This window comes from Equus przewalskii, chromosome 12 (genome assembly GCF_037783145.1).
Source record: "Equus przewalskii isolate Varuska chromosome 12, EquPr2, whole genome shotgun sequence".
NCBI classification, from domain to species: Eukaryota; Metazoa; Chordata; class Mammalia; order Perissodactyla; family Equidae; genus Equus; species Equus przewalskii.
The window spans coordinates 8,869,879-8,881,448 of NC_091842.1; the positions used below are offsets into that span (position 1 = coordinate 8,869,879).

The 11,570-nt window shown below is 42.4% G+C and overlaps 1 protein-coding gene across 1 annotated transcript in view; it reads left to right on the plus strand.

The window, feature by feature from the left end:
* LOC103543630 (mucin-3B-like) overlaps positions 1–11,570 on the plus strand; it is an 84,658-nt gene that overhangs the window by 33,980 nt on the left and 39,108 nt on the right. The gene's annotated exons all lie outside the window — the stretch shown is intronic.

The following is an 11,570-nucleotide window of genomic DNA, read 5'->3' on the forward strand; positions in this document are numbered from 1 at the left end:
TGAATTTTAGCATGGGTTTTTCTATTTCTGCAAAAAATGTCATTGCATTTTGATGGGGACTGCAGTGAATGTGTAGATCGCTTTGTGTAGTATTGACATTTCAACAATTTTAGGTCTTCCAATCTGTGAACATGGGATATGTTTCCATTTATTATGTGTTTTAAAATTTCTTTCAGTAATGTTTTGTATTTCTTCTTGTACAAGTCTTTCACCTCTTTGGTTAAGTTAATTCCTAAATATTTTATTCTTTTCAATGTTATTGTAAATGAAATTGTTTTTATAATTTCCTTTTCAGTTGGTTCATTATTAGTGTATAGAAATGCAACGATATTTTTTTGTGTTGACTTTGTATCCTGCTACTTTGCTGAATTCATATAGTAGTTTTTTTTTTTTTAAAGATTTTATTTTTTTCCTTTTTCTCCCCAAAGCCCCCCGGTACATAGTTGTATATTCTTCGTTGTGGGTCCTTCTAGTTGTGGCATGTGGGATGCTGCCTCAGCATGGTCTGATGAGCAGTGCCATGTCTGCGCCCAGGATTCAAACCAACGAAACACTGGGCCGCCTGCAGCGGAGCGCGCGAACTTAACCACTCGGCCAAGGGGCCAGCCCCCATATAGTAGTTTTAACAGCTTTTTGTGGAATCTTAGAGTTTTCTACATGTAACATCATATATAATATGTATAATATATGATACATATTAATTATGCTATATTATCTATTACTACAAACAGAGATAATTTTACTTTCTTTCCAATTTGGATGTCTTTGATTTCTTTTTCTTGCCTAATTTCTCTGGCTAGAACTTCCAGTACTCTGTTGACTAGAAGTGGTGAAAGGCATCCTTGTCTTGTTCCTGATCTTAGAGGAAACACTTTCAGTCTTTCACCACTGAGTATGATGTTTGCTGTGGTTTTTCTGTATGGTTTTTATTATGTTGGGGTATTTTCCTTCCATTCCTAATTGTTGATTGTTTTTATCCCGGAAGGGTGTTGAATTTTGTCAAGTGCTTTTTCTCGATTTCATCAATTGAGATGATCAGGTGTTTTTTTTCCCTTCATTCTGTTGCTGTGGTGTATTACATTGGTCAATTTTTGTATGTTGAACCGTTCCTGCACTCCAGGGGTAGTTTTCTTCTCTTGTATTGTCTTTGGTATCAGGGTAATACTGGCCTCACAGAATGAGTTAGTAAGTGCTCTCTCCTATTCAATTTTTTTGGAAAAGTTTAAGAAGGATTGATATTAGTTCTTATTTAAATGTGAAATCATCAGGTATAAGAGTTTTCTTTGTTGGGAGATTTTTGATTACTCATCCAATCTCTTTACTAGTCATAGGTCTCCTCAGATTTTCTTTTTTCTTTTGTTTTTATAAAGATTTTAGTTTTTTCCTTTTTCTCCCCAAAGTCCCCCAGGACATAGTTGTGTATTCTTCGTTGTGGGTCCTTCTAGTTGTGGCATGTGGGATGCTGCCTCAGCATGGTGTGATGAGCAGTGCCATGTCCGCGCCCAGGATTCGAACCAACGAAACACTGGGCCACCTGCAGCGGAGCTAGCGAACGTAACCACATGGCCACAGGGCCAGCCCGAAGATTTTCTATTCACAGTTTCACCTAGGTAGGTTCTGAGTATCTAGAAATTTGTCCATTTCATCTACGTTGTCCAATTTGCTGATATACAGTTGTTCATAAAATTCTTATAAATCCTTTTCATTTCTGTAATATCAGTAGTCATGTCCCCAGTTTCTGATATTAGTAATTTCAGTCTTCTCTCTCTCTTCTTTTTCTGAGGAAGATTTGCCCTGAGTTAGCATCTATTACCAATCTTCCTCTTTTTGTCTGTGAGCTGCCGCCACAGCACCGCCACTGACAGATCAGTGGTGTGGGGTCGCACCTGGGAGTGAACCTGGGCCGCCGAAGTGGAGTGCACCAAACTTGACCACCAGGCCACTGGAGCTGCCCATTGTTTCCATTTGTTTTCAGTCCATTTAGCTAAAGGCTTGTCAATTTTGTTGATTTTTCCAAAGAACCAACTATTGGTTTTGTTGATTTTCTCTATTGTTTTTCTATTTTCTATTTCATTTACTCTGCTCTAATCTTTATTATTTCCTTCCTTCGGCTAGCTTTGGATTTAGCTTGTTCTTTTTATTTTTTTTTCTAGTTCTTTAAGTTGTAAAGTTAGGTTGTTGATTTAAGATATTTCTTATTTTTAATGAGTTCATAGCTATAAATTTGTTCTTTAGCACCACATTTGCTGCATCCCCTAAGTTTTGGTACATTGTCTTTTTGTTTACGTCTATCAGTATTTTCTGAGTTTTCCCTTGTGATTTCTTCTTTGATCCACTGGGTGCTTAAAAGTGTATTGTTTAATCAGGATCAGGTGGGATTCATACCAGGGACACAGGGATGGTTCAACATCCGCAAATCAATCAATGTGATACACCACATCAACAAACTGAGGAATAAAAACCACATGATCATCTCAATAGATGCAGAGAAGGCATTTGACAAGATCCAACAGCCATTTATGATAAAAACTCTGAACAAAATGGGCATAGAAGGGAACTACCTCAACATAATAAAGGCCATATACGACAAACACATAGCCAACATCATACTCAATGGGCAAAAACTGAACGCCATCCCCCTGAAAACAGGAATGAGACAAGGATGCCCTCTATCACCACTCTTATTTAACATGGTACTGGAGGTCCTGGCCAGAGCAATCAGCCAAGAAAAAGGAATAAAAGGAATCCAAATATGGAGGGAAGAAGTGAAACTCTCACTGTTTGCAGACGACATGATCTTATATATAGAAAACCCCAAAGAATCCATTGGAAAACTCTTAGAAGTAATCAACAACTACAGCAAAGTTGCGGGGTATAAAATCAATTTGCATAAATTAGTAGCATTTCTATACTCCAGTAATGAACCAACAGAAAAAGAACTCAAGAATACAATACCATTCACAATCGCAACAAAAAGAATAAAATACCTTGGGGTGAATTTAACTAAGGAAGTGAAGGACCTATATAATGAAAATTACAAGGCCTTTCTGAGAGAATTGGATGACGACATAAGAAGATGGAAAGACATTCCATGTACATGCACTGGAAGAATAAACATAATTAAAATGTCCATTCTACCTAAAGCAATCTACAGATTCAACGCCATCCCAATCAGAATCCCAATGACATTCTTTACAGAATTAGAACAAAGAATCCTAAAATTCATATGGGGCAACAAAAGGCCCCGAATTTCTAAAGCAATCCTGAGAAAAAAGAACAAAACGGGAGGCATCACAATCCCTGACTTCAAAACATACTACAAAGCTACAGTAATCAAAACAGCATGGTACTGGTACAAAAACAGGTGCACAGATCAATGGAACAGAATTGAAAGCCCAGAAATAAAACCACACATCTATGGACAGCTTATCTTTGACAAAGGAGCTGAGGGCATACAATGGAGAAAAGAAAGTCTTTTCAACAAATGGTGCTGGGAAAACTGGACAGCCACATGTAAAAGAATGAAAATTGACCATTCTTTTTCACCATTCACCAAAATAAACTCAAAATGGATTAAAGACCTAAAGGTGAGACCTGAAACCATAAGGCTTCTGGAAGAAAACGTAGGCAGTACACTCTTTGACATCAGTATTAAAAGGATCTTTTTGGACACCATGCCTTCTCAGAGAAGGGAAACAATAGAAAGAATAAACAAATGGGACTTCGTCAGATTAAAGAGCTTCTTCAAGGCAAATGAAAACAGGATTGAAACAAAAAAGCAACCCACTAACTGGGAAAAAATATTTGCAAGTCATATATCTGACAAAGGCTTAATATCCATAATATATAAAGAACTCTCACAACTCAACCACAAAACATCAAACAACCCAATCAAAAAATGGGCTGGAGACATGAACAGACATTTCTCCAAAGAAGATATACTGATGGCCAATAGGCACATGAAAAGATGCTCATCATCGCTGATCATCAGGGAAATGCAAATCAAAACTACACTAAGATATCACCTTACACCCGTTAGAATGACAAAAATATCTAAAACTAATAGCAACAAATGTTGGAGAGGTTGCGGAGAAAAAGGAACCCTCCTACACTGCTGGTGGGAATGCAAACTGGTGCAGCCACTATGGAAAACAGTATGGAGATTCCTCAAAAAACTAAAAATAGAACTACCATACGATCCAGCCATCCCACTACTGGGTATTTATCCAAAGAGCCTGAAGTCAGCAATCCCAAAAGTCCTGTGCACCCCAATGTTTATTGCAGCACTGTTTACAATAGCCAAGACGTGGAAGCAACCTAACTGTCCAGCAACAGACGATTGGATAAAGAAGATGTGGTACATATATGCAATGGAATACTACTCAGCTGCAAAACAGAACAAAATTGTTCCATTTGCAATAACATGGATGGACCTTGAGAGAATTATGTTAAGTGAAATAAGCCAGCGAGAGAAAGATAATCTGTGTATGACTCCACTCATATGAGGAATTTAAAATTATGGACCAAGAACAGTTTAGTGGGTACCAGGGGAAAGGTGGGGTGGGGGGTGGGCACAAAGGGTGAAGTGGTGCACCTACAACATGACTGACAAACATTAATGTACAACTGAAATTTCACAAGATTGTAACCTATCAATAACTCAAAAAAAAATGAAGAAAAAGTGTATTGTTTAATTTCCACAATTTTTTGAATTTTTCTGCTTTTCTTTTTGTCAGTAATTTATAACTTCATCCTGTTGTGGTTAAAGAAGATACTCTGCATGATATCTATCTTTTAAAGATTTTATTTTTTCCTTTTTCTCCCCAAAGCCCCTCCGGTACATAGCTGTATATTCTTCGTTGTGGGTCCTTCAAGTTGTGGCATGTGGGACGCTGCCTCAGCGTGGTTTGATGAGCTGTGCCATGTCCGCGCCCAGGATTCGAACCAATGAAACACATGGCCGCCTGCAGCGGAGTGCGTGAACTTAACCACTCGGCCACGGGGCCAGGCCCAATATCTATCTTTTAAATTTTACTGAGACTTAATTTGTGGCCTAAGAAATGGCCTATCCTGGAAATGTCCCCTGTGCACTTGAGGAGAACGTGTATGCTGTTGTTGGGGAGAGTGTTCTGGACGCGTGTATCAGGTCTAGTCAGTGTATTGTGTTGTTGAAGTCTTACATTTCCTTATTTATCTTCTGTCTGGTTCTATCCATCATCGTAAGTAGGGTATTGAAGTCTCCAACTATTGCTGTAGAACTGTCTATTTGTCTCTTCAATTCTGTCAGTTTTTGCTTCCTATAGTTTTCTGGTCGTTAGGTGCATAAATGTTAATAATTGCTATATCTCCTTGCTGTATTGAACCTTTTATTTTTTATTGAGGTAACATTGGTTTATGACATTATATAAATTTCAGGTGTACATCATATTTTGACTTCTGTGTTGAAACTTTTATTAATATATATAATGCCCTTGTTTGTCTCTTGTAATCTTTTTTGATTTAAATTCTATTTTGTCTAGGATTAGTATAGACACTCCTGCTTTCTTTTGGTTACTATTTGCATGGAATCCTTTTCCATCCTTTCACTTTCAGCCTGTTTGTCTCTTTGAATCTCAAGTGAGTCTCTTGTAGACGGTATATACCTGGATCATGTGTTTTATCCATTCTGCTAATCTCTGTCTCTTGGTTAGAGAGTTTTATCAATTTACATTTAAAGTAATTAATGATAAGGAGGGACTTATTTCTGTCATTGTTGTTTTTGCTCTCTATATGCTGCAGAGCTTACTTGTCCCTAATTTCCTGCATTGCTGAATTTTTTTGTGTGTGTTTAGTTGATATATTTCTTTATTCCTCATCTGCTCAGTGTGGTAATATGACCTTCCCAGACCACCTAGGACTTGTGAGAATGTGGTGTAATGAAACTTAAACACCAATGATTGGAGTGAAAAAAGATTTTTTTGGTAGCAAAATGTTTAAATTGCTTCTTAATTTCCTTTTCTGTATATTTTACAGCTATCTTTTTTCTATTTATTTACCATAAATTTACATCTAACATCCTAAAGTGATAACACTCTCATTTGAATTTATACCAGCCTAACTTCGATCACATTCAAAAACACTGCTCTTTTACAGGTCCCTCCCCACCTCTTTTCCGTTGTTGATATCACAAAATTACATCTTTATACATTGTGTGCCGCAAAACATAAACTAAAATTTCTTTTAAATGCATGTCTCTTAAATTATGTAGAAAAGATTTGGAGTTTCAAACCACAGTTACAGTAATACTAGTTTTTACCTTTAAAGAAAAAACCCCAATTACGAGTGTATCAGTTTCTTAAATCATGTAGAAACCAAAAAGTAGTTACAAACGATTGTCACAATAATGCTAGCTTTTATAATCGCCCAAGTATCTACATTTATTGAGATCTTTATTATTCCATATAGCTTCGAGTTACTCTCTATTGTCCTTTCACTTCACCTTGCAGGAATCCTTTGAGCATTTCCTGCAGGGCAGGTCTAGTGGTCACTAACTTCCTCAGCTTTTGTTTATCTGGGAATGTCTTAGTTTCTCCCTTACATTCAAAGAACAGTTTTGCTAGATGTAGGAATCTTGGTTGATGGTGTTTTCCTTTTAACCCTTTGACTCTGTTAGCCCACTGTCTTCTAGCCTCCAATGTTTCTGATGAGAAATCTGCTGATGATCTTATGGAGGACATCTTATGTGTGACAACTGGCTTCTCTCTCGCTACTTTCAAGATTCTCTCTTTGGATTTGGCTGTTGAAATTTTGATTATGGTGTGTCTCAGTGTGGGTCTCTTTGAGTTTATCTTGTTTGGAGTTTGTTGAGCTTCTTGGATGTTTATATTCCTGTCTTTCATCAAATTTGGGAAGTTTTCACCAGTATTTCTTCAAATATTCTCACTGCCCATTCTCTCTTTCCTCTTCTGGGACTTCCACAATATGTATGCTGGTCTGCTTGATGGTGTCCCACAGGTCCCTTAGGCTCTGCTCACTTTTCTTCAATGTTGTTTTCTTCCTTTTTCTCAGACTCAGTAATTCCCATTGTCCTATCTTCAAGTTTGAAGATCCTTTCTTCTGCCTGCTCAAATCTGCCTTTGAATCCCTCTAGTGAATTTTTTATTTCAGTTATTGGACTGTTCAGCTCCAGAATTTCTTCTTGGTTTCTCTTTAGGTTTTCTGTTTCTTTATTGATATTTCCATTTTGTTCACACACCATTTTCTGGACTCTCCTCACTTCTTCCTGTAGTTCTTTGAGCATCTTTAAGTCAGTTGTTCTAATGTCTTTGTCTAGTATATCTGCCATTAGGTTTTCTTCCGGGACAGTTTCTGTTGATTTATGTTTTTTCCTTGAATGAACAGTACTTTTCTGTTTCTTTGCATGCTTTGTGATTTTTTGTTGAACACTGAACCTTTGAATCTAATAGTGTGGTAATTCTGGAAATCAGATTCTCATCCTTCCCCAGGGTTTGCTGTTTTCTGTTATTGCTTTTGTTTATTTATTTATTTGACTATTGCAGCCCGTCTGTGTGCCAAAGAGCAGCATGACGTGTAAACGAAGGTCTTCTCGGGTCTTTTCTAATCCTCTCCCTGGGCATGCACAGTCACTTCTAATTTTCCCTATATATGTGGTTGTTTTGAATCTTCTAGTCTTTAATGTCTTACTCCCAAAAAGGGAAAATGCAAAAAAATGAAAGGGGCGAAGGGCACTGGCCCTTTAAATGCTCCAGAAGTCCTTTCAGGGGGAGGGGCAGGGTCTTGAAAGAATGTGGGAGAGCTGCAATAACAATGGCTCTGTGCCTCTTCTCCTGCACCTTCCTGAGCAGAAGCGGCACTCACTGATGGGAGCACAGATTCCTGATATTTGAGCACATGGTCCATTGTGCCAGCCTAGCTCCTACAAGCAGTGTGCAAGCTGCTCCAGGAATACACGCAATGCTGCCGGCCATGTGGCTGTGGGTGTTGGACGGTAGCTGCTACTGTGCTACAAGCCGAAGATGACCAAAATTAATTGCAGTTTACCATCCAGGTCTTCCACTGGAAGTTGCAAGCCTTCAACAGACTCTTAGACCCTGAAACTGTTACAGTAGACAGATTCCGCCAGTGCAATTGTTGTCTGGGTGGGAGGATGGACTCCTGGTGTGTCCTACTGGGCCAGATTCCCAGAATCCTCCTCTGAGTTATTTTTTAATTACCTCCAAACGCATAATATATTCTCCAAGTTGTTAAAGATAAACCAAGAAAGACACTTGTTAATGTGGTAAGAACAAATTTTAATCAGTAAGATACTATTACAGTAGGGAAAAGAGTCCAGTGTGAACTGAACGCCACTTGGATTTGCACAGAGGTGACTGGGCATTTTAAATGGAGAGTGAGGGAGGAGGGAGGGGGGCGAGCAGGGGCTCAGGAGAGTCAGGGAGGTGAAAAATTACAAAAAGAGGAGGGGTTTTGGTGTGAAACCCATCTGGGCTTGCTAAGTGGCACTTATCAAAATTAGGTTCCCATCCCTCCACAGAGGCTGGGAGATGGGCCCCATCTTCATGTGTTGCTGGAACAGACAGTGAGTTCTCTTGCACCCTTGAGTTTTCTCAGGCAGGCACTTTAAGGGGGGCTGTGGTCATCCTGGAGGTGCGGTTTTGAGCTGTTAGAAACCTTGTTAGTGTTTCTTCAAGTCTTTATAGACCAAGGTTGAGGCCTGTTTGAGAAGAGGGCTCAGAGGAGCCTGGCTAGAGTTTGGTCAAGGACAGAATCTTCGTCAAAGTAAAAAGTAAAAACTACAGATAGAGCTCAAGTTCCCTGACCATCATTCCTGTGCGTCTCTGAGCTATCCTTACCCCTGTTGTTGGGGTAGGTGAGCCTCTTTCCAAATTTTGAATGCACTTGCATATGTGTGTCTGTGTGTGTCTGTGTGTGTGTATTTACAGGAAATGTATATGTTGTGGGCTTTAACAAAACTGTGTCTACTGATTTCCTTCAATAAGACATTCTGAAAGTCTTTCCACCATGGTACCATTTTGATTTGAGCATGGTAGCCTATAGGGTGATTTTTCCATAGTCGTTCTAGTTTCCTATTAACAGTTATTTGGGTTGTTTCAAACTCTATTGGAATTGCAATAAACTGGACGGCAGTTAACATCCTCATGAATGCCTCCTTGAAGTGCTTCTTGAACACAGAGATGGAACAGTGGAATTACTGCGTCCTTGAGAGTGTATTTAAAATTTTAATAGATGCCACCAAATTGCCTTTTTAAAGCCCAACCCACTTACACTCCCACCAGCTGGATAAGGAGTGTTTATTCTTCACACCTTTCCCAACACTGGAAGGATTCAAATGTCCTAATAGTTGCTAATCTGCTGGGTCAAAGCTAGTCATTCAATTGATTGTTTCCATTGACCATCCATATTTTTCTTTTCTGGGACCTGGCCCAAATCCTCAGATATTAAAATGACTTCTGATTGAATTCTTCCAGAAAGCATTGCTCCCACGGCTTTGATATGGGGTCACAGCCCCAGAGCTGTGCTAAGGGCAGGATGGAGAGAGGGAAGAGCAGAGGCAGTGAAGGAGAGAAAGGTTCCACCTCTCTCCTCTGCGGCTGGGATTGAAATGAAGGAGAGGCTGTGAGAGGTGGCCCCAGACTTCAGAGTCCAAGGTCTTGGCCAAGTGTATCCTCCATCCAGTTTTGCTAGCTCTTGGTTGGGGGCAGAGGAGGGGAAGGGCAGGGTCCTGGAAACTGCTCCGAGTGGGCCAGGCAGGCTGGGGGATGGGCCACCAGCAGCTCTCCCCATCTGACACCCCCTGGGCTTGTCCTACCTTCTCTGTGTCTTCCCTCCCCACACCAATGAAGTCAGACATAGGGAGAAGGGGGGAAGAGGGGTGCGGTGGGGCGGTGCACAGGTGACGCTGTGCGTAACCCCCACACCCAGCAGGGTAGATAACCACGACTTCCAGTTTGGGCTGGGTGCTGCTGCGCACACCGTGGCTGGCTCCCTGCTGCTGTCCCCTGTGCTGACGTCTGCTCGGCTCTCAGCCACCACTGTACCAGGCCCATGCAGCTGCTCGGGCTCCTCGGCCTCCTCTGGATGCTCACAGCCTCTCCTGGGACCAGAGGTGAGGGGGTGAGGTACACGGAGAGCTGGAGAGACCCTCCTGATGTTCCAGGGCAGGAGTGTCGGGGGTGGCTCCGAGGCCTAAGGGGAGACTGAGGAGGGGTCTCTCAGACCTCTGTGTGCACAGAGAAGTGACGTGGGGGAGGAGAGGGAAGCTGGGTCCAGCTGGTCCCGCTCTCCGCCCAGCACCCAGCAGGTTGCAGGCGTTGGCTCTCTCGCATCAGGACAGTGGGTGAACCCTCTTTCTGGAAGAGTGCTCTTCCCACTTTGGTTCAGTTTTCTGAGACTCCCTCCTCTTCTGCTGTCCCACTTCCTCCAGCCTCGGTGCTCCCTCCACCCTGGATTCTGTTTCTCCCTTTATTTCCACCAGTGCTGCCCTCCTGAGAGTCCCAGCCTCTGCCTCTGGGGCGACCTCTTCTCCCTGGGGCCTCTTTGCCTTTGGTCCTGGTGCCCCCTCCTCCAGCTCTGCCCTGTCTCCCAGCCCCCAGCCGGTCACGTTTCTGGGTACAGCTGTCATTGGCAGGGCCGGGGTGGGGAGATCTGGATTAGTCCGAAAGGGTGGATCTGAGACCACCCAGTGGGTGTGGGTTCCCAGGCCTTCTCTCTCCTGCCCCTTGGAAACCCTGCAATTCCTCTTCACTCGCCTTCCCTCTGCCTCCCCGTGTCTGCTCCTGACCCCCAATCCTAGACCTTCCAAACCCAGAGGCCCACGGTCCACACCCTCTCACTTGCCTCCAGGGCCACCTCCTGGCTCCAAGGGCTCTTGCCCAGTCATCTTCATAATCTCCGCCCCTCCACCTCCATAACACCCCCACCCTGGCTGAGAAGTGAAACCCCAGCTCTCAGAGGGAAGAGGTGCTGGGTCCAGGTGAGGAGGAGGCTGACACTGAGTGGGCAGGAGGTGTCGGGGCTCCCTGCTTACAACCGCTGTGGCTCCCGAGTCATCCCGGCCACTCCCTCCCCGCTTTCAGAGATCTCTGACCCTCACTCTTACCATCTGTAATATGTCTACAGAGCAACAGATGTCTATCTGTAAACTAATAACCCTGTGGATGAAACAGAGTAGGTGATAGAAAATATGTCTATTTTTATTATTAATATTGATAAACCTTATGGGATTCATGCCTGCCTTCCGAGGCACCACTTTCTGGAAGTTTCCTTGTCTGTCCTGTCCCTCAGCCTGTCACTGTGGTCCTCTCTCCTTGTTCCCAGTCTCAGTAGAGTCTGGGCTTCAATCTCTGTTTTCCACTTTGCTGTTCTCTATGCCGGCTTCCCCAGTCTGACCCCTGGTCTCCTGGGGTCCATGATGTGTCCCCACCCCAGCCCGGCCTTAGCTGGGTTCTCTCGTCAATGAGGAGCGTCAGCCCAGACAGCAAGGGTCAGAGGGAGAGGGGCAGAGGTGGGCCAAAGGGTGTGGGCAGAGAGCCAGTAGAGCAACGACTTTG